At 38.5% G+C, this 22,635-nt stretch overlaps 1 protein-coding gene and 1 pseudogene across 7 annotated transcripts in view; one reads left to right on the forward strand and one right to left on the reverse strand.

Annotated features, from left to right (window-relative positions):
- CNIH3 (cornichon family AMPA receptor auxiliary protein 3) overlaps window positions 1–22,635 on the forward strand; it is a 271,670-nt gene that overhangs the window by 121,225 nt on the left and 127,810 nt on the right. The window lies entirely within an intron of this gene.
- LOC309633938 (large ribosomal subunit protein uL30 pseudogene) lies at window positions 2,359–7,830 on the reverse strand (annotated as a pseudogene). Its single transcript has one exon. The product of its transcript is annotated as a large ribosomal subunit protein uL30 pseudogene (transcript).

Below are 22,635 nucleotides of genomic sequence, written 5' to 3' on the forward strand. Positions count from 1 at the left end.
AATATTAAACTTCTTTATGCAAATTGTCTTTTACACAAACACTAACCTTTAAAAAAGGAAGGATGTAGAGAAATAGGATTATTATTTTTTAAAATTAATTAATTAATTAATTAAAAAATTTTGGCTGCTTCGGGTCTTAGTTGCAGCACGTGGGATCTTCCTTGTGGCATGCAGAATCTTTCGTTGTGGTGTGTGGGCTCTTTGTTGCGGCGCTCGGGCTTCTCTCTCTTGTTGTGGCACACGGGCTCAGTAGTTGTGGTGCGTGGGCTTAGTTGCCCTGCGGCATGTGGGATCTTAGTTCCCGGATCAGGGATTGAACCTGTGTCTCCTGCATTGGAAGGCAGATTCTTAATCACTGGACCACCAGTGAAGTCCCAAGAAATAGGATTATTAGGGAAACTTTTTTTTTAATTTAGAAAAAGACAGTAACAAGAACTGTCAGGATGGCAATGATGTCCCCCTTCCACCCCCCCCACCCTGCCCTGCTTTGTGGTAAAATATACATACAATAAAATTTACCATTTTAACCCTTTTTAATTTTACAATTTGGTGTCATTAAGTACATTCACAGTGTTGTGTAACCATCACCACTATCTTTTTTTCTTTTTAAATCATCACCACTATCTATATCCAGATCTTTTTTTTCTATCATCCCAAACAGAAATTCTGTACCCATTAAACAATAACTACTCACTCCACATGCCCCCAAAGCTCCTGGTAACCACTATTCTACTTTCTGTCTCTATGAATTTGCCTATTCTAGGTGTTTCAGATAAGTAGAATCATACAATATTTGTACTTTTGTTTCAGGCTTATTTCATTTAGCATGGTGTTTTCAAGGTTCATCCATGCAGCATTCGTAAGAACTTCATTTCTTTTTATGGCTGAATAACATTCCATTGTGTGTATATTCCACCTTTTGTTTATCCACTCATCTGTGGGTAGACAGATGAGTTGGGTTGTTTCCACCCTTTGGCTTATTTGTGAACAATGCTGCTATGAACATTGGTATACAAGTATTTATTTGAGTCCCTGTTTTCAGTTCTTTGGGGTGTATGCTCAGAATTGGCATTGCTGGATCATACAGTAATTCTATGTTTAACTTTCTGAGGAACCACAAACTGTTTTCCAGAGCATCTCCACCATCTTACATTTCCACGAGCAATGCATGCACCACCAGTTCCTCCATATCCTCATCAACACTGGTCATTTTCCATTTTTTATGGTAGTCATCCTAATGGGTTTAAAGTGGTATCTCGTGGTTTTGATTTGCATTTCCCTAGTGACTGGTGATGTTGAGTATCTTCTCATGTGCTTATTGGCCATTTGTATATTTTCTTTAGAGAAATGTCTATTCAAATCTTTTGCCCATTTTTTAATTGGGTTTTTGCTGTTGTTGAGTTTTAGGAGTTCTTTACATATTCTGGATATTAATCCCTTATCAGATATATAATTTGCAAATATTTTATGGTGTTTTATTCACTCTCCCTTGAGGCACAAAAAGTCTTTAATTTTGATAAAGTCCAACTTACTTATGTTTTCTTTTGTTGCCTGTGACTTTGGTGTCATATCCAAGATCATTACCAAATCAAATGTCTTGAAGATTTCCCATGTTTTTTCCTAAGATTTCTGTAGTTTTAGTGCTTAAGTTTAGCTCTTTGATCCTTGAGTTAATTTTTGTATATGATGTAAGATCAGAGTCCAGTTTCGTTCTTTTGCATGTGGATAACCAGTTTTCTTACTAGAACTTTGTAGTTGGTTTTGAAATCAAGAAGCATGAGTTCTCCAACTTTGTTCCTCTTTTTCAGTATCTATTTGGCTATTTGGGGGTCCCCTGAGATTCCATATACATTTTAGGTTGGATTTTTCTATTTCTTCAAGAAGCAAAACAAAACAAACAATACAATGCAATACACACCACTGAAATTTTAATAGGGATTGCATTGAATCTGTAGATTGCTTTAGATAGCAATGTCACTTAACAATGTTAACTCTTCCAATCCATGAACACAGGATGTCTTTCTGTTCATTTACATCTCTCAGCAATGTTTTGTAGTTTTCAATATACAAGTCTTTTGTTGCCTTGGCTAAATTTATTCCTAAGAATTTATTTTTCTTTTTTAACAGCTTTATAGAAATATCATTCACTCATTTAAAGTATACAGTTCAATGGGCTTTAGTGTATGCACAGAGTTGTGCAACCATCATCACAATCAACTTTTCATTTTCATCAACCCAAAAAGAAATTTCACACCCACTAGTAGTCACTTCCCATTTCCCCCCCACCTCCCACCCCGAGTCAATCACTAATCTTTTTTTTTTTTTCTTTTTGGTCATGCCTGCGGGATCTTAGTGTGGTCTGCGGGATCTTAGTTCCCCGGCCAGGGATCAAACCCGGGCCCCAGCAGTGAAAGCGCAGAGTCCCAACCACTGGACCACCAGGGAATTCCCCTGTCAATCTCTAATATATTTCCTATCTTTATAGATTTGCCCATTCTGGATATTTCATTTAAATGAAATGATATAATATGTGGCCTTCTGTGACTAGCTCTTTTCACTTAACATAATGTTTTCAAGGTTTCTCCAGTTTATAACATGTATCAGTGCTATATAGGAAAAGTTCATTCCTTTTCATTGTCAAATAACATTACATTACATGGATATACCACATTTTATTTATCCAGTCATCAGCTGATGGACATTTGGGTTGTTTGCATTTTTTGGCTATTATGAATAATGCTGCTATAAACATCTGTGTACAGGTTTCTATGTGGACATATGTTTTTATTTCTCTCAGGTATATTCTTAGGATTAGAATTGCTGTGTCCTATGGTAACTCTACATTTAACCTTTTGAAGAACTGCCAGAGTGTTTCCCACAGCAGATGCAACATTTTACATTGCCACCTGCAATGCATGTGGGTTCCATTTTCTCCATATCCTCCACAACACTTGTGATTATCTACTTTTTGACAGGATGTGAAGTGCCATCTCACTGTGGTTTTGATTGGCGTTTCCCTGATGGATAATGTCACTGAGCACTTTTTCATGAGATTATTAGTCATTTTTTGGAGAAAGGTCTGTTCAGATCTTTTGCCCATTTTTATTCATTTATTTTTTTTCCAGTTTGAAAGCAGTCACTGTTTATTAACTGACCAGATTACAAAAATAATCATGGTAGATACCTTAGTTCATCCTTCTAATAAGCCTGTTGATCTAGTCTTCCCTGTTGCCAGCATCTTCACCTTCTACAAAATGGGTGGTCTTTTTCTTCATTCTGCTTTGTGGAGAAGACAATTTAAAGGGCCACAGCAAGTTGTCTGATTCTTTGAAATGTTTTCCAATGGTATAGATCTCATGAATCAGATCCTTCCTGCAGATGATGCCATATTTGCCAAGAGACGGAGCAACCAATGCATTATCTGTCAGGGCACTTCGCTTCTTGTTGACTTTGCCATAACCACGCTTGCAGATGAGTTCATTTACTGACTTCAGGTTTGGGTACCCCCATGCAGTGTATGGTTCCACAATTCTCAGCATGTTAATTAACATGCTGAGAATTCACAAAGGTGCCATTGAGCTTCACAAAGGTACCACTGAAGATCTGACGGAGGCTAAGAAGCTGCAACACTCTTTGAACCTTTGGGCTTACACCATTGACACCTCTGATCCTGATGACAAATGCCAATTTGGGTTCTGTGGGTACATAGAAGTTGCTGGCTTTTCTTGCCATCCTAGCCATTCGAATTTCGGTTCTGTACATCTGCCTGTATTCCTTCTGATGGTGCTTAGCTTTTTCATAGATAAGCTTCCTCCCTGCCTTTTGAAGCATCTTTTGGGCAGACTTCTTTCTCAGGCACTTGATCTTAAGCTCTGCAAAATTCTTTCACTTTTTTCTTAAAGTTTTCTGGCACAGCACGAACCTTCTTTTTCTTCTCTTCTGCACCCTCCATGGTAACAGCTGGGAAAGAGCTGCCCATTTTTAAATTGGGTTATTCATTTTTTTAAATTATTGAGTTATAAGAATTCTTTATACAGTCTAGATACAAGTCCTTTAGATATATGATTTGCAAATATTTCTCCCATTTGGTGGGTTGTCCTTACATTTTCTTGATGGTGTCTGTTAAAGCATAAAAAGTCTTAATTTTGATGAAGTCCAATTTATTTTTTTCTTTTCTTACTTGTGGTTTTGGTGTCATCCCTAAGAAATTATTGCCTAATCCAAGATCATGAAGGAATTTGCAGGTTTGTTTTCTTTTAAGAGTCTTATGGTTTTAGCTCTTACAATTAGGTTTATGATCCTTAGAGTTGATTTTTGTATATGGTGTGAGGAAGGAGTCTACTTTCATTCTCTTGCTGATGGCAGTCCAGTTGTCCTAGCACCATATGTTGAAAGACTATTCTTTCTCCATTGGATTATCTTGGCACCCTGTCAGAATTCATTTGACCAAAAAGGTGAAGTACCAGCTTCTCAATTATATCTCATTGCTCTCTATGTCTAATTCTAAAAATTTGTTTGTTGACTTGCAGCATTATTTCCAAAGGTTTGACATGGTGGGAAAGTAAGAAATTTCTCAGGATGGTGGGTAATATTGCTTGGTGGCCAAGCTAAGATTTGTGAAGAATCACACCAGTGCCCCGTTCTTTGCTCTGCATCAAAGTAAACTGTTGACACACAATGTTTTTACACAGGGTACTGGTTTCTTGGGCAGAAACTGAATAAGATTTTTTATTTTTTATGGAGTATAATTGCTTCACAATACTGTGTGAGTTTCTGTTGCACAAAAAATTGAATCAGCCATATGCATACACATGTCCCCATATCCCCTCCCTCTTGAGCCTCCCTCCCATCCTCCCTATTCCACCCCTCTAGGTCATCACAAAGCACCGAGCCAATCTCCCCTGTGCTATGCTGCTTTTTCCCACCAGCCAACTATTTTACATTTGGTAGTGTATATATGTCGATGTTACTCTCACTTCGCCCCAGCTTCACCCTCCCACCCCATATCATCAAGTCCATTCTCTATGTCAATCTAGTTGCCCTGCAACTAGGTTCATCAGTACCTTTTTTTTTTTTTAGATTCCATATATATGCGTTAGCATACAGTATTTGTCTTTCTCTTTCTGACTTACTTCACTCTGTATGACAGACTCTAGGTCCATCCAACTCGCTACAAATAACTCAATTTCGTTTCTTTCTATGGCTGAGTAATATTCCATTGTATATATGTGCCACATCTTCTTTATCCATTCATCTGTTGATGGACATTTAGATCATTATGTAGTGTCCTCCTTTGTCTCTTGTAATAGTCTTTATTTTAAAGTCTATTTTGTCTGATACGAGAATTGCTACTCCAGCTTTCTTTTGATTTCCATTTGCATGGAATATCTTTTTCCATCCCTTCACTTTCAGTCTGTATGTGTCCCTAGATCTGAAGTGGGTCTCTCGTAGACAGCATATATACAGGTCTTGTTTTTGTATCCATTCACCAATCTATGTCTTTTGGTGGGAGCATTTAATCCATTTACATTTAAGGTAATTATCAATATGTATCTTCCTATTACCGTTTTCTTAATTGTTTTGGGTTTGTTATTGTAGGTCTTTTCCTTCTCTCGTGTTTCCGGCCTAGAGTAGTTCTTTTAGCGTTTGTTGTAAAGCTGGTTTGGTGGGGCTGAATTCTCTTAGCTTTTACTTGTCTGTAAAGGTTTTAATTTCTCCGTCGATGCTGAATGAGATCCTTGCTGGGTTGAGTAATCTTGGTTGTAGGTTTTTCCCTTTCATCAGTTTCAATATGTCCTGCCACTCCCTTCTGGCTTGTAGAGTTTCCGCTGAAAGATCAGCTGTTGACCTTAGGGGGATTCCCTTGTATGTTATTTGTTGCTTTTCCCTTGCTGCTTTTAATATTTTTCCTTTGTATTTAATTTTTGATAGTTTGATTAATATGTGTCTTGGCGTGTTTCTCCTTGGATTTATCCTGTATGGGACCCTCTGTGCTCCCTGGACTTGATGACTATTTCCTTTCCCATATTAGGGAAGTTTTCAACTATAAGCTCTTCAAATATTTTCTCAGTCCCTTTTTTTTTTTTCTCTTCTTCTTCTGGGACCCCTATAACCAAATGTTGGTGTGTTTAATGTTCCCAGAGGTCTCTGAGACTATCCTCAATTCTTTTCATTCTTTTTTCTTTATTCTGCTCTGCAGTAGTTACTTCCACTGTTTTATCTTCCAGGTTACTTGTCTGTTCTTCTGCCTCAGTTATTCTGCTATTGATTCCTTCTAGAGAATTTGTAATTTCATCTATTGTGTTGTTCATCATTGTTTGTTTGCTGTTTAGTTCTTTGAGGTCCTTGTTGAACGTTTCTTGTATTTTCTCCATTCTATTTCCAAGATTTTGGATCATCTTTACTATCATTACTCTGAATTCTTTTTCAGGTAGACTGCCTACTTCCTCTTCATTTGTTTGGTCTGGTGGGTTTTTACCTTCTCCTTCATCTACTGTGTATTTCTCTGTCTTCTCTTTCTGCTTCACTTACTGTGTTTGGGGTCTCCTTTTTGCAGGCTGCAGGCTCGTAGTTGCTGTTGTTTTTGGTGTCTGTCCCCAGTGGGTAAGGTTGGTTCAGTGGGTTGTGTAGGTTTCCTGGTGGAGGGAACTGGTGCCTGTGTTCTGGTGGATGAGGCTCGATCTTGTCTTTCTGGTGGGCAGGACTGCGTCTGGTGGCATGTTTTGTGGTGTCTGTGAACTTTTTATGATTTTATGCAGCCTTTCTGCTAATGGGTGGGGTTGTGTTCCTGTCTTGCTTGTTGTTTGGCATAGCGTGTCCAGCACGGTAGCTCGCTTGTCGTTGAGTGGAGCTGGGTCTTAACGTTGAGATGGAGATCTCTGGGAGAGCTTTTGCCATTTGATATTACATGGGGCTGGGAGTTCTCTGGTGGACCAAGGTCCTGAACTCAGCTCTCCCACCTCAGAGACTAAGGCCTCACACCTGGCCGGAGCACCAAGACTCTGTCAGTCACTCATCTCAGAAGAAAAGGGAGAAAAAAAAAGAAAGACAGAAAGAAAAAAATAATAAAGTTATTAAAATAAAAAATAAAAAATATTATTAAAAATAAAAATGTAATTAAAAATAAATAAAGAAAAGAGCAACCAAACTAAAAAACAAATCCACCAATGATAATAAGTGCTAAAAACTGTACAAAACAAAACAAAACAATAAAACAGACAGACAGAACCCTAGGACAAATGGTAAAAGCAATGGTATACAGACAAATCACACAAAGAAGCATACACAGAGACACTCACAAAAAGAGAAAAAGGAAAAAAAAATATATGGATATTATATTAAAAGAAAAGGAAGAGAGCAACCAAATCAATAAACAAATCTACCAATGATAATAAGCTCTAAATACTAAACTAAGATAAACATAAAACCAGAAACAAATTAGATGCAGAAAGCAAACCCCAAGTCTATAGTTGCTCCCAAAGTCCATTGCCTCAATTTGGGATGATTCGTTGTCTATTCAGGTATTCCACAGATGCAGGGTACATCTAGTTGATTGTGGAGATTTAGTCTGCTGCTCCTGAGCCTGCTGGGAGAGATTTCCCTTTCTCTTCTTTGTTCGCACAGCTCCTGGCGTTCAGCTTTGGATTTGGCCCCACCTCTGCATGTAGGTCGCCTGAGGGCATCTGTTCTTCACTCAGACAAGACGGGGTTAAAGGAGCAGCTGATTAGGGGGCTCTGGCCTACTCAGGCCAGGGGGAGGGAGGGGTATGGATGCAGGGTGAGCCTGCAGCGGCAGAGGCTGGTGTGACATTGCAACAGCTTGAGGCGCGCCGTGTGTTCTCACAGTGAAGTTGTCCCTGGATCATGGGACCCTGGCAGTGGTGGGCTGCACAGGCTCCCAGGAGGGGCGGTGTGGACAGTGACCTGTGCTCGCACACAGGCTTCTTGGTGGCTGCAGCAGCAGCCTTAGCATCTCATGCCCGTCTCTGGCGTCCATGCTGATAGCCGCAGCTCGTGCCCATCTCTGGAGCTCTTTTAGGCAGTGCTCTGAATCCCCTCTCCTCGCGCACCCCAAAACAATGGTCTCTTGCCTCTTAGGCAGGTCCAGACTTCTTCCCAAGCTCCCTCCTGGCTAGCTGTGGCGCACTAGCCCCCTTCAGGCTGTGTTCACACGGCCAACCCCTGTCCTCTCCCTGGGATCTGACCTCCGAAGCCCGAGCCTCAGCTCCCAGCCCCCATCTGCCCCGTTGGGTGAGCAGACAAGCCTCTTGGGCTGGTGAGTGCTGCTTGGCACCGATCCTCTGTGCGGGAATCTCTCCGCTTTGCCCTCTGCACCCCTGTTGCTGCACTCTCCTCTGTGGCTCTGAAGCTTCCCCCCCACCCACTACCCGTCTCCGCCAGTGAAGGGGCTTCCTAGTGTGTGGAAACTTTTCCTCCTTCACAGCTGCCTCCCTGAGGTGCAGGTCCCATCCCTATTCTTTTGTCTCTGTTTTTTCTTTTTTCTTTTGCCCTACCCAGATATGTGGGGAGTTTCTTGCATTTTGGAAAGTCTGAGGTCTTCTGCCAGCGTTCAGTAGGTGTTCTGTAGGAGTTGTTCCACATGTAGATGTATTTTTGATGTATTTGTGGGGAAGAAGGTGATCTCCACATCTTACTCCTCCACCGTCTTGAAGGTCCCTTTCCAGGATTCTTAATAACCACTATTTATCAATACTTTCGCAGAACACATGAATGGTTGCTGTTGTTAAATGGTGGGGTCATCATGACATCTGGTGCTCATTCAGATGACGCTTTAAGGACTTGTTTTGTCCAAATGTGACAGAACTTCCTTCATTCCAAATGCATGTGTGTGTGTGTGTGTGTGTGTGTGTGCATGTGTGTATACAGACACTCTGATCTTTATAACAATTTCAGATAATCTTTACAAGAACTGAGAAAATGGAATAATTGACTCAGCTTTTTTGTTCCCAATGAAATTATTTTATTTATTTGTGTGTGTGTGTTTTATTTTAGTTTTTTAAACTTTTTATTTAATATTGGAGTATAGCCGATTAATAATGTTGTGATAGTTTCAGATGCACTGCAAAGCAACTCAGCCATACATATACGTGTATCCATTCTCCCCCAACTTCCCTCCCATCCAGGCTGCCACATAACATTGAGCAGAGTTTCCTGCGCTATACAGTAGGTCCTTGTTGGTTATCAATTTTATTTCATTTTATTTTTATTAAAAAAAATTTTTTTGGCTTCATTGGGTCTTCGTTGCTGCACGTGGGGTTTCTCTAGTTGCAGTGAGTGGGGGCTACTCTTTGTTGCGGTGCACGCTCTTCTCACTGTGGTGGCTTCTCTTGTTGCAGAGCACGGGCTCTAGGCATGTGGGCTTCAGTAGTTGCAGCACGTGGGCTCAGTAGTTGTGGCTCATGGGCTCTAGGACACGTGGGCTTCCATAGTTTTGGCGCACAGGCTTAGTTGCTCCACGGCATGTGGGATCTTCCCAGACCAGGGATTGAACCTGTGTCCCCTGCATTGGCAGGCGGATTCTTAACCACTGCACCACCAGGGAAGTCCCTATCCATTTTAAATATAGCAGTGTGTACATGTCAATCCCAAACTCCCTAACTATCCCTTCCCCCCACGCTTTCCCCCTGCTAACCATAAGTTTGTTCTCTAAGTCTGTGGTGACTCACAGCTTTTAAAAACAGAAATGCCAGTAGAGCACAGAGGTGTGGAAAAGCTCAAGGAGAAGAGATGGGACTCTCAGAGCACGTTAAAGAAAGGAAAGGAAATCATGGCAGTAATATTCAGACTCCATAAAATTAGATTCAACATTAATCTTGTGAGTTACAGACTCATAAGCTGTGGGGCTAAACTTAGTAGCCTCAGATTTTCTGCAGGACTCCTGAAATTGTTATTAAGGATGGCATGCCTGCTCACAGCACGTGGGAAGCATGGGAATATATTTCACAACCGACAGAAATGCTCAGACCCTCAAGTCTCCTCTCTGAATTAGCAAACAGAAAAAAAGTAATGGCAGCACAGACTTATCATGTTAATAATAACGCCTGCCCTGTAATGTGAAGGCATCCACTTCTGTGCTTTAAGAGGATAAAGGGCCAGACTCCAGCATGTACCATTAACCTCTTCCTGAAAGCTCTACAGTTTCTAAGTAAGACAATTTCCCCTGACACAACAGCTGCCTCTTAAGCGGTATTGTTAAAATAGATGTTACATATCCAGGTGTGGAAGGAGCCAGGGCCCAGAACTAAATGGGGTGTTTCTAACAAAGGCTCATTGTTTGCGATCTGTTTACAGTGCCTGTTTAACATTGCTAATAATAGCAAAATCACAATTTCCACAGAAGGCAGCGTTGGCAGGAAGATGACATTTAGACGAGTTCAGAACATAAGCAGGAAGCTGCATCCCATTCCTCTGCTTCCCTAACCCCCGGACTCTCTGAAATGGTCAGTTTTGGGGTTCAAGTCCCTCCCTGGTCCCCCTCTGTCCCTCTCCCCACCATTCTTTGGTGAAAATGTGGCTTCTGTGAAAGGCTGGGTCCTGTCTGCACAGGCCACGCTGCCTTATACCTGGTGTTCATGTCAGAACTGAAACACATCTGCAGGGTGTGGAGAGATGAAGTAAGTAATTTGCCTAAAGTCACACAGCTTGCAAGTGGAAATTTAAGCTCAAAGCTTCCCGACTAGTTTGTCATCTGATTCAATTCAGTGAAAAATAACTCCTACTGAACACATTCTATGTCCAAAGCCTTGTCCTAGGAGCCTGTACAAGTATTTGCACTCCTCTGTTGAGGTTCTTATCATAGATGGCTCTGTGCATCTCTCTTAGATTCTGAGTTCCTTACAGGCATGGATTGTGCCATGTTTATTGGGCCTGCAGAGTAGTAAGTGCTCTTAGGTAAATAAGTAAGAGGTAGATATGGTCCATCTGCAGGTTGCTCATCATCAGTGGGGCAGATTAGTTTAAGTCAACTACCATACCACTCAGACCAATAACTGCATCCATCCATCCATCCATCTGTACACATCCATTTCTTGAACACTTACTGGACATCTATTATATGCCAGACACTGGGAGGGGTAATGGTGAGTCAAAGAAGAATAATAAAGAGTCTTAATGTCAAGGATCTCCCAGTTTATAGAAGGAGATAGAGATTCAACATGTAAAGAGTTGAATTAAAGAATATATGTGTGTGTATATATATATATATATATATACCTGTACATGTGTATGTGTGTGTATATATATATATATATATATATATATATATATATATGTATGTATATATAGCTGAATCACTTTGCTGTACAGCAGAAACTAACACATTGTAAATCAACTATACTTCAATAAACTAAAATTTAAAAAGTTGAATTTATAAGATAGCATGGTTTTCCACCTATAGGAAGTATCTAGACTAGTCAAATTCATAGAGACAGAAAGTAGAATGGTGGTTGCCAGGGCTGGGGGAGGGGAGAATGGGGAGTTATTGTTCAGTGGGGGTGGAGTTTCACTTTGGGAAGATAAAACAACTTCTGGAGATGGATAGTGGTGATGGTTGTACAACATGTGAATGTACTCAATTTCACAGAAATGAACACTTAAAAATGGTTAGAATGGTAGATCTTATGTATGTTTTAACAACAACAAAAAACCCCTCTAAACAAACAGGGTGGTAAGTACTCTGCAGCCTGAGGACAGCTGACCCCGGGAGCCCAAGCTTGGCCCAGATCCCAGAGCCTTTTGTGCCCCTGCTTGTCTGGAAGGGGGCTTGGGTGGCTGTAGGAATCTGAGCAAATGGAGGTATAGTATCTGGAGGCATATCTTATCTAAGCTATAAGGGAGTTTGCTTCATTATACACTTCCCCTTTCTAGAAGCCATGAGTTCTATCCACAGTGGACACCAAATTAAAAAGTTACTTGGTGAATAAAGAACGTTTGAAGTGATCTATCCCTGCATAACAAACAGTCCCCAAACTTAGTTGCTTAAAATAATAGCCACTCTTTATTTGCTCATGACTCAGCCCTGGGCTGGGCTCAGCTGGGCGCTGTCTCTGCTCCGTGTGGTGCTGACTGCATTTAACCCGTGGGTTTGGGGTTGAAAGAGCCAAGATGGCCTCCCCACATGTATGGGGAGAGCTGGGGGCTGGTTGGGCCTCCCTGTCCTCATGGAACATCATATTTAATGAGTCAAACTGATTTTTATTACTTTCAATCCATGGAGCTTTGCAAACATCATTTGGCAAAATGGCACCATTTAACAAATAGAAACAACTTAAAAATTCATTACGCATCTTACTTTTGTCATCACTCACTTTATATAATTTACTAGATATTTAAACAGCCTTCTTAGAATTTATAATTTGTTTTGTTTCAAGTGGTATATCATATTTCTTTGTTTCACTAGTGTTTCCTTTACTTATCCTCATAGGCTTAATTACTTTTATTAATTGTTGAATTAAATTGATTTAACAGAAACACTTATTTCTTATAAAGCCACAGAAAGGGTGGATATCACTATTAGAATATTGTTTATTAAGGCTAATTCTCTAATTTTTTTCAAAATGTTTGCTCCCATTTTATAAGTTACATTAAAATGAATATAAAATTTCTAAATTCTCCAGGGGTGGGATCAAGATGGCAGAGCAGGAAGGTCCTGAGCACACCTCGTCTCATGGACACAGCAAAACTACAACTACATATAGAACAATTATCTTTGAGAATGACCTGAAGACTAGCAGAACAGATTTTCTACAACTAAGGATATAAAGAAAAGGCCAAATCAAGACAGGCAGGAGGGGCAGAGTTGCAGTCTAGTCCGAACCTGCCCCACAGGTGGTAAGGATGATCATAACCCCAGAGGCCCTGAGGAGGAGGAGTCTGAGCCCCACGTTGGGCTCCCTAGCCCAGGTGTCCTGCACTGGGAAGATGAGCCTCATAATGTTCTTTATATTAGATATAAAGAAACACAGACTGAAAGTGAAGGGATGGAAAAAGATATTCCATGCAAATGGTTGAAAAGAAAGCTGGGGTAGCAATACTTATGTCAGACAAAATAGTCTTTAAAACAAATACTGTAACAAGAGAAAAAAAGGCACTTAACATAATGATAAAGGGATCAGTCCAACAAGAAGATATACAAGAAGATATAACACTTGTGAAATATATGCACCCAACATAGCAGCATATAAATACATAAAGCAAATATTAACAGACATAAAGGGAGATGTTGAGAGTAATGCAATAGTAGTAGGGGACTTTAACATCCCACTTACATCAATGGATAGATCATCCAGACAGAAAATCAATAAGGAAACATTGGCCTTAAACAACACATTAGAGTATATGGGCTTAATAGATACATATAGAACATTCCACTCCAAAAGAGAAGAATACACATTCTTTTCAATTGTACATGCAGCATTCTCCAGGATAAATCACATATTAGACCACAAGAAAGTCTCAATACATTTAAGATTGAAATCATATCAAGCTTGGGAGATTGGGATTGACATATATACACTAAATATGTATAAAATGGATAACTAATAAGAACCTGCTGTATAAAAAAATAAATAAAATAAAATTCAAAAAAAAAAGAGGCAGGAGGATCAAAGTTAGAGAAGATTAAAGGTTGGAAGCAGAGGTCAGAGAGCTGAAAAGATGCTAAGCTACTGATTTTGAACATGGAGGAAGGGGCCATGAGCCAAGGACTGTAGGTGGCCTCTAGAAGCTGGAGAAGGCAAGGAAACGGATTCTCAGAGCCTCCAGAAGGAAAGCAGCACTGCTTACACTTAACGGTCTCTACGTTTTTTCAGATCAAGCAAAAGCAGTAGTTCATGAAGGTGGAGAGATTCATTTGAATAGAACTAATGAATAGGCTCTTGGATTGTTTGATAAACCAATTAATGAAAAGGAGGGAACTGTATGAACACACTGGGAGAAGGCTGAAATTCTTTGCTGATTTGACACAATTTACAGGCATCAATGAAGATATTATAAACTCAACACACAACCTCAAGGAGGACATCAATGACAAATTGGTTAATAAATGTCATCAATTCAAAGAGTATTTAACATTTATGATTAGTCACTGCACAAGAAAATGTGAAATGCCTGAAATCTTATTCTTTTTTTAAAATTAATTAATTTATTTTTTTAAAAAAGTAATCATATCAAGCATGATATGAAACTAGAAATGAATTACAAGAAGAAAACTGGAAAAAACACAAACATGTGGAGACTACACAACATGCTACTAAACAACAAATAGGTTAACAAAGAAATCAAAGAGAAAATTAAAAAATGCTCTGAGACAAATGAAAATGGAAACACAATGTTCCAGAATCTATGGGATGCAGCAAAAGCAGTTCTAAGATGTAAGTTTATAGTGGTACAGGTCTACCTTAGGAAACAAGAAAAATCTCAAGTAAACAAATTAACCCTACACCTAAAGGAACTAGAAAAAGAATGACAAACAAAGCCCAAAGTTAGTAGAAGTAAGGAAATAATAAAGATCAGAGTGGAAGTAAATGAAATAGAGACTAGGTGGTCAAAAGGTACAAACTTCCAGTGATAAGATAAATAAGATAACTGTACAACATTATATAACATTGTTATAAGATAACATTTATAAGATAAATCTACAACATGATTAATATCATTAACACTGCTCTATGTTTTATATAAAAATTGATGAGAGAGGGACTTCCATGGTGGCGCAGTTGTTAAGAATCTGCCTGCCAATGCAGGGGACACAGGTTCGATCCCTGGTCCAGGAAGATCCCACAAGCCACGGAGCAACTAAGCCCGTGTGCCACAACTACTGAGCCTGTGCCCTAGAGCCTGTGAGCCACAAGTACTGAGCCCGCGTGCCACAACTACTGAAGCCCGTGCGCCCTAGAGCCCATGCTCCACCACAAGAGAAGCCACTGCAATGAGAAACCCATGCACCACAATGAAAAGTAGCCCCTGCTTGCTGCAACTAGAGAGAAAGCCCAAGCACCGCAACAAAGACCCAATGCAGCCGGAAAAAAAAAAAAATTGATGAGAGAGAAAATCCTAAGAGTTCTCATCACAAGGAAAAAAATTGTTTTATTTTGTACCTATATGAGATGATGAATGTTCACTACACTTATTGTGGATTATGATTATGTAAATCAAATCATTATGATATACACAAACTTATATAGGGCTGTATGTTAATTATATCTCAATAAAACTGGAAGAAAAATGAAATAGAGATAAAAATAGAAGAAAATTTCAATGAAACTAAGAGCTGGTTCTTTGAAAAGAGAAATAAAATTGATAAACGTTAGCCAGACTCATCAAGAAAAAAGAGAGATGGCTCAAGTAAATAAAATCAGAAATGAAAGAGAAGTTACTACTGACACCACAGAAATACAAAGGATCATGAGATTACTATGAAGAATTGTATGCCAACAAATTGGACAACCTGGAAGAAATGGATAAATTCCTAGAACACACAGTCTTCCAAGTTTGAATCAGGAAGAAATAGGAAATCTGAATAGACTGATAACTAGTTATGAAGTTGCATCAAAAACTCCTAACAAACAAAAGTTCAGGACCAGATGGCTTCACAGGTGAATTCTACCCATCATTTAAAGAAGAGCTAACACCTATCCTTCTCAAACTATTCCAAAAAAAATTGAAGGGGAAGGATGTTTCAAAACTCATTCTACAAGGCCAGCATTACCCTGATACTAAAACCAGATAAAGACACTACCAAAAAAGAAAATTACAGGCCAATATCCCTGATAAACATAGATACAAAAATCCTCCATAAAATATTAACAAACTGAACTCAACAATACATGAAAAGAATCATACACCATGATCAAGAGGGATTTACTCCAGGGATGCAAAGGTGGTTTAGTATCCATAAATCAATCAACATGATACACTACATTAACAAAAGGAAGGATTAAAAATCATATGATCATCTCAATAGCTGCAGAATAAGCATTTGATAATATTCAAAATTTATGATAAAAACTCTCAACAAGGGCTTCCCTGGTGGTGCAGTGGTTAAGAATCTGCCTGCCAATGCAGGGGACATGGGTTCGTGCCCTGGTCTGGGAAGATCCCACATGCCGTGGAGCAACTAAGCCCGTGAGCCACAACTACTGAGCCTGCGCGTCTGGAGCCTGTGCTCCGCAACAGGAGAGGCCGTAACAGTGAGAGGCCTGCACACCGTGAGGAAGAGTGGCCCCTGCTCACCGCAACTGGAGAAAGCCCTCGCACGGAAATGAAGACCCAACACAGCCAAAAATAAATAAATAAATAAAATTAATAAGAGGATTCCCAGCCATTGGTCACTGGGGATGCTTTAAAAAAAAAAAAAAAACTCTCAACAAAGTGGGTATAGAGGGAACATACCTCAACATAATAAAGGCGATATATGACAAACCTACTGCTAGCATCATTCTCAATGATGAAAAGCTGAAAGATTTTTCTCTAAGATCAAGAACAAGACAAAGTTGCCCACTATCACCACTTTTATTTAACATAGTATTGGAAATCCTAGCCACAGCAATCAGACAAGAAATTGGAAAGGAGGAAGCAAAACTGTCACTATTTTTTATAGTGGTAATATACATTATATATAGAAAACTCTAAAGACCACCAAAAAACTATTGAAACTAATAAATGAATTCAGTAAAGTTCAGTATACAAAACCAACAAATTCAAAGAAATCTATCACATTTCTATACCCTAATAATGAATTATCTGAAAGAGAAATTAAGAAAACAATCCCATTTACAACTGCATAAACAAGAATAGAATACCTAGGAATAAATCTAACCAAGGAGGTGAAAGACCTTTTCTCTGAAAACTATAAGACATTTATGAAATTAATTGAAGATGACACAAATAAATGGAAAGATATACTGTACTCATGATTGGAAGAATTAATATTGTTAAAAGATCTATAATATCCAAAGCCATCTATAGCTTCAATGCAATTCCTATCAAAATACCAATGGCATTTTTCACAAAACTGGAACAAATAATCCTAAAATTTCTGTGGACTCCCCAAAACCCGAATAGCCGAAACAACCTTAAGAAAGAAGAACAAAACTGGAGGAATCATGCTCCCTGATTTCAAACTATACTACAAAGCTATAGTAATCAAAACAGTCTGGCACTGGCACAAAAACAGATACATAGATCAATGGACCAGAATAAAGAGCCCAGAAATAAACCCATGCTTGTATGATCAATTAATTTATGATAAAGGAGCCAGGAATATACAGTGGGGAAGAGACAGTCTTTTCAATAAATAATGTTGGGAAAACTGGACAGCTACATGCAAAAGAATCAAACTGGTCTGTTTTCTCACACCACATACATAAACTCAAAATGGATTAAAGAATTAAATGTAAAACCTGAAACTATACAACTCCTAGAAGAAAACATAGACAGTATGCTCTTTGACATCAGTTTCAGCAATATTTTTTTGTATCTGTCTCCTCAGGCAAGGGCAACAAAAGCAAAATAAACAAGTGGGACCTAATAAAACAAAAAAGCATTTGCCCAGTGAAGGAAACCATCAACAAAACAAAAGGCAACCTACTGAATGGAAGAAGACATTTGCAAGTGACTTATCCAATAGGGACTCACAGAATATAAATGAAGAACTCACACAACTTAATAGCAAAAAAAAAAAAAAGAAAGAAAAGAAAAAGAGAAAACAAAAAATCCCAAAAAACAGTCAGATTAAAAAATGGGCAGAGGACCTGAATAGACATTTCTCCAGGGAAGATGTACTTATGGCCAATAGACACATGAAAAGAGGCTCAACATCACTAATCATCAGGGAAATGCAAATCAAAAGCACAGTGAGATATCACCTCACACCTGTCAGAATGGCTATTATCAAAAGACAGCAAATAAAAAGTGTGTTAGTGAGAATGTGGAGAAAGGGGAACCCTCATACACTGTTGGTGGGAATGTAAATTGGTGCAGCCAATATTGAAAACAGTATAGAGGTTCCTTCAAAAATTAAAAATAAAACTACCATAAGATCCAACAATTCCACTTCTGGATATTTACATCAAGAAAATGAAACCACTAATTTGAAAAGATATATGCACCCCTGTATTCTTTGCAGCATTATTTACAATAGCCAAGATATGGAAGCAACCTAAGTGTCCATCAACAGATGAATGGAAAAAGAAGATGTGACATGTATATATATATATACATATATATATATACACGCAATGGAACACTTCTCAGCCATAAAAAGAACAAAATTTTGCCATTTGTGACAACATGGACAGACAGACTTAGGGGTTATTATGCTAAGTGAAATAAGTCAGACAAAGACAAATACTGTATGATATCACTTATATGTGGAATCTGAAAAACAAAACTAACAAACATGAAAACAAAACAGAAACGGACTCATAGATACAGAGAACGAACTGGTGGTTGCCAGAGGGCAGGGTGTTGGGGGATGTTGGGTGAAATTGATGAAGGGGATTAAGAGATACAAGCTTCCAGTTATAAAATAACAAGTCAGGGTGATGTATATACAGCACAGGGAATGTAGTCAATAATATCAAAATAACTTTGGTGACAGATGGTTACTAGACCTCATGGTGATCAATTCACAGTGTATATAATTGTTGATTCATCGTGTTGTACACCTGGAAATAATATTATATTGTATGTCAACTATACTTCAATAACATTTGTTCTAAATTCTTTTTACATTACAGCATTACAAACTGTTCATTGATATCAAAAATCCTTTCAGTTTTAGCCTCAGTTCCCAGATCATCAGAGATATTATTTAATTCTCTTTGTTTATTTGATGTATGGTATTGTTGTGGACTGAACTGTGTCCCCCACTAATTCATCTGTTGAAGCCGTAACCCCCAATGTTTGGAGATCGGGACTATAAGGAGGTAATGAAAATTAAGTGAGGTCATAATGGTGGGTCCTTAATCCGATAGGAGTGGCGTCCTTATAAGAAGAGGAAGAGACACAGATTCCTTTCCCTCTTCCTCTCCCTCCCCATCTGTGTGTGCACAGAAGAAAGGTCATGTGAAGACATGGTGAGAGGGCGATCATCTGCAAGCCAGAGAGAGAGCTCTCACCAGAAACTAAACTTTCCAGTACTTTGATCTTGAACCTCTAGCTTCCAGAACTGTGAGAAAATAAACTTCTGTTGTTTAAGCCACCCAGTCTGTGATATTTTGTTATGGAAGCTGGAGCAGACTAATACAATAATAAATACAAAGCTTCAAGAAAAAAATTTACAGTGAATTATTGACTTTACATCTTTCATTGCATCATCCAGGGGTAACTGAATACAGTGACTTAGTGCCAAATTAAAAACATTTCTAAAATTTTGGCTGAAATATCAGACTTTCTCCCTAACATACAGGCACTAGCATTGTCTGAACAAAAAGTTTCCATGAAAATATATCTCATTGACACCATTTTTCTTAAACATTGACAATAAAGTTTGGTCATTATTTCAAGTATTATTCCTTCCAACTCCACAAGATCAACAAAATTTAAAATTTCTCATTTTAAAATAAATTTTTAATATGCTTTTATATGAAACAGTTGAAGGTTCATAGAAAGTGAATATTTTACTCTTTTGATTTATAACTTTTAAAATAAGTTGTTTTCTCAATTCAGTAGATATATGTTTTCCAACAAGTGGGAACATAAATCTAGAATGTAATGTATTCTTATATAGGTACTATCCTTTTTAAAATGGCTATTGAATATTTCATGTTTGGAAATGCTTGATTGTGTTTAAGCACATGCTAGCTAGTGTTAACCTTTAAAAAGATACTTTCTTAATATTTTTAATCATTTAATCAACATTTTGCTAAACTTAGATTTTGTTCTTTCAAATACGTTATTGTGTGAAACTGATCTTTTGATTGTTTTTCTCATTGATAATTACAATTTTCTTTTATTGAACCATGAGCTTTGGCAAAATGTGATTGCCACTCTGATGAATATCTAAATCTTTTAACAGTCAACTCAGAGCACCATTTGCATCCCATATTTATATCCCTAGCACTGATGAGACACTTATATTTTTGTTAAAATAATCTAATTATTTTGCATTAAAGAAATAAAAAGTACTGTGTGAATTTGCACTGATTCTTGCACAGTGTAAAAATGTTCAGGTCGTTTGGATTTCCACACAGTAAGTATTCTAGGCTATACTTCATTATTAATATTGCTTGTTCTTTGCAGACTCAGAAGATTGAGTTGTATGATATTTAAATGGAACATTAATAAATGTATCCATGTTGATTTTCTCTTTATTCTGTGAGTTTTTAATATTTTATTTATAAATTCTTAAGTTTATAAATATCGAAACAGTACATTTACCACTTACACAAGCATTACAATGCACAAATACAACTAAAGTAACAACTATTTAGAATCAGTGGCAACCACATGATTTCAGTACAGTGATAAATCAGGATGTCAATAGCATGGTGTGCTCTGTGATAAATAAGCATCTGAGAGGCCCGTTTATCAATGATCCTTGTGACATCCTATGACAACTGGCCCAAATGAATGAGTTTAATTTAGAATTTTTAATTATTTATTAATTTTCCTGTTTGCTGCAGCAACTGTAATACTACTTACCAATTGGAACAGAAATCTTTCAAGAGTATCACAATCACTGCAGTTATACCAGTGAGGGAATAGGAAGTTCAGGGCTGGTGGGGTGGCCCAGTTATGATGTCAATGGTATTTCCTCCCTGTCTTTTTGGCTTCTCCATTCTTTTTTTTTTTTTTTTTTTTTAGGACTTGTAAATTTTAAGTAGGAAAAGAATAACTTAAGGTAATTTGTTTCTACTTGTATTCTTGTATACATGTATGCATGCATTTACTCATTCATTCAGCATGTACCCATTATACAAAACATTGTGCTACGTGCAAGGGATATTTAAAGAACCAGGTTCTGACCTCAAGGAGCTAACAGTGTATAAAAGAGATACATGAGTAAACATATTAAAATATGGTGATGACAATTCCTCTTTTTTTCCCTCACTTCCAACATGCAATTTTCCTCTAAATCTGACACATACCTTGAATTCTTCCTCTTCTCTCCATCTTGGCTTCTCCATTCTTAATGTGTTGATTTCCTTCTCATGATCACAAGATGGCTGGTGTGCCTCCAGGCATCAGGTTTGCATTCCAGGTAAAAAGAAGTATATATCTCACAGGTTCAAGCTGTGTCACATGGCCACTCCTACCTGCACAGTGGCTAGGAAAAAAATCAAGTAATTGGCTTTTCAATGTCTACAGTAGCTGAAACAATGTAGGTTGGTAGGATATTATCATTTATAAGAAATATATCAATATATTTGGTCATTCAAATGTCTACCATCTTAGCTCACTTCTCCCAAAACCCCTGAAATGTCCTGAGGGATAAGAGCAGTGGGAGCATCTTTTGTGATAATATTTGGTCTCTTGTCCTCAGTTCCTGAAATCACTTCAGAGCCAGAAAGGTGAAATGGTGTCTCGTTATTCATAACAAGCCCCTTTCCACCACAACTGGGTTTATGTTAATGGCGTGACTTTTGGAAAGCACATAAGGATGGGGGCTAGTTGCGTAGGGAATCAACCATGAATAGAGGGTTGGAACTTTTAGTCCCACTCCCTGATTTCTGGCAAGGGGAGAGGGGATGGAGGTTGACTCTGTTACCAATGATTTAATCCATCATGCTTGTGTAATGAAGCCTCCACAACAGTCTAAGAGGACAAGATTTGGAGAGCTTCCAGGTTGCTGAACCAGAACCCATCGCTGTAGGTGGTGCATCCCAAACTCCATGGGGACAGATGTTCCTGTGTTCAGGACCCTTTTAGATTTTGTCCTATGTATCTCTTGATCTGGCTGTTCATTCGTATCCTTTAATATCCTTTGTAATAAACTGGTAATCTAGTATGTAAACTAGATTGCTAAGTACTGTGAACCACTCTAGCAAATTAATCAAACCCAAGGAAGGGGTCATTGGAACCTCCAAATCAATAGCCAGCCAGCAGAAGCACAGGTAACAACCTGGTCTGGTGACTGGCATGTGAATTGGAGGACTGGCTTATGAGACTGAGCCCTTAACTTGTAGAATCTGATACTATCTCCAGGTAGACAGTGTCAGAATTGAGTTGAATTGTAGGTCACCAGCTGGTTTCTGAGGGTTGCTTGGTGATGTGGGAAAATCCTCCACATTGGAATTGGGTGCAGAACACTTTAGCTGGTCACTCAACATCTGTTTCTAATCACTTTATTCTTTGTCTTCCTACACTGTGTCATAGCCACTATTTTTTTTTTTGTTTAAAAGACACTGCCTTGTGAAAGAGTTATTACCTCAGCAATTAGACTGGGAACCTTGTGGATCCCTAACAATGCCCACAACATATGGGTACTAAACAACAGTTGTTGAATAAATAGTAACCGCCTGGGGTTCTTATTTTCTGAAATTCTACCACTGCAGTCACCTTTACTGAGATACCATTCTATAACCAATAAAACTAAATAAAGCATGGCTAGGGAAAGGGCAAGGAAAATAGAGGCTGTGATATGGATGGAGACTTGAAAGTCAGCGTGGTAGG

This window comes from Balaenoptera borealis, assembly GCF_965194805.1.
Source record: "Balaenoptera borealis genome assembly, chromosome: 1".
NCBI lineage: Eukaryota > Metazoa > Chordata > Mammalia > Artiodactyla > Balaenopteridae > Balaenoptera > Balaenoptera borealis.